The sequence below is a fragment of the Scylla paramamosain genome, chromosome 21, assembly GCF_035594125.1.
Source record: "Scylla paramamosain isolate STU-SP2022 chromosome 21, ASM3559412v1, whole genome shotgun sequence".
NCBI lineage: Eukaryota > Metazoa > Arthropoda > Malacostraca > Decapoda > Portunidae > Scylla > Scylla paramamosain.
This window is the reverse complement of record NC_087171.1, coordinates 20,693,267-20,693,829: the sequence shown is the minus strand read 5'-3', so window position 1 is coordinate 20,693,829 and position 563 is coordinate 20,693,267.

Genomic DNA, 563 nt, shown 5'->3' with positions numbered 1-563 from the left:
ATTTTGTGACGCTTTCACTCAACATTTATGAGAGCGATATATACGGGGATTTTCTTTAAGATTCTGACGTCATCGGCCAGTCTCCTCAAGTCGTAAAAAAATGAAGTAACAACCATAAGTGAAAAGATAAAGTTTGATCTAAATTTTTCTGAATTAATTGAAAATCTACATCTTTTTATAAGATATTAATTGCATCAGGCAGTGTGTTCCGTGCAGTGCTGTCGTCCTAATGTATTCCGTTATAAAGTGCTTAGAATATTTGATAACAGTCTGTGTCCTGAGGGAATGTAGTAAAAGGTGGAGATTCTCTTCTGCTTTGTTCCCGTTTTTTATTTAATAACTACCTAGCAAAATAAAATGATATTGCAGCTTGCTTAATACGAATTTCACTCTGCCATTGCTAGTGGTTATGGTGAAGCAGTAGTTCATCTTTCCTTGCCGTCCAGTTTCTTTTGAATGCCTTTATTTTTTCCTCCTAGTTTTGCTCCTCCTCCTCCTCCTCCTCCTCCTCCTCCTCCTCCTCCTCCTTTTCTCTCCCTCAGATTCGTTCCCTTCCTGTCTGG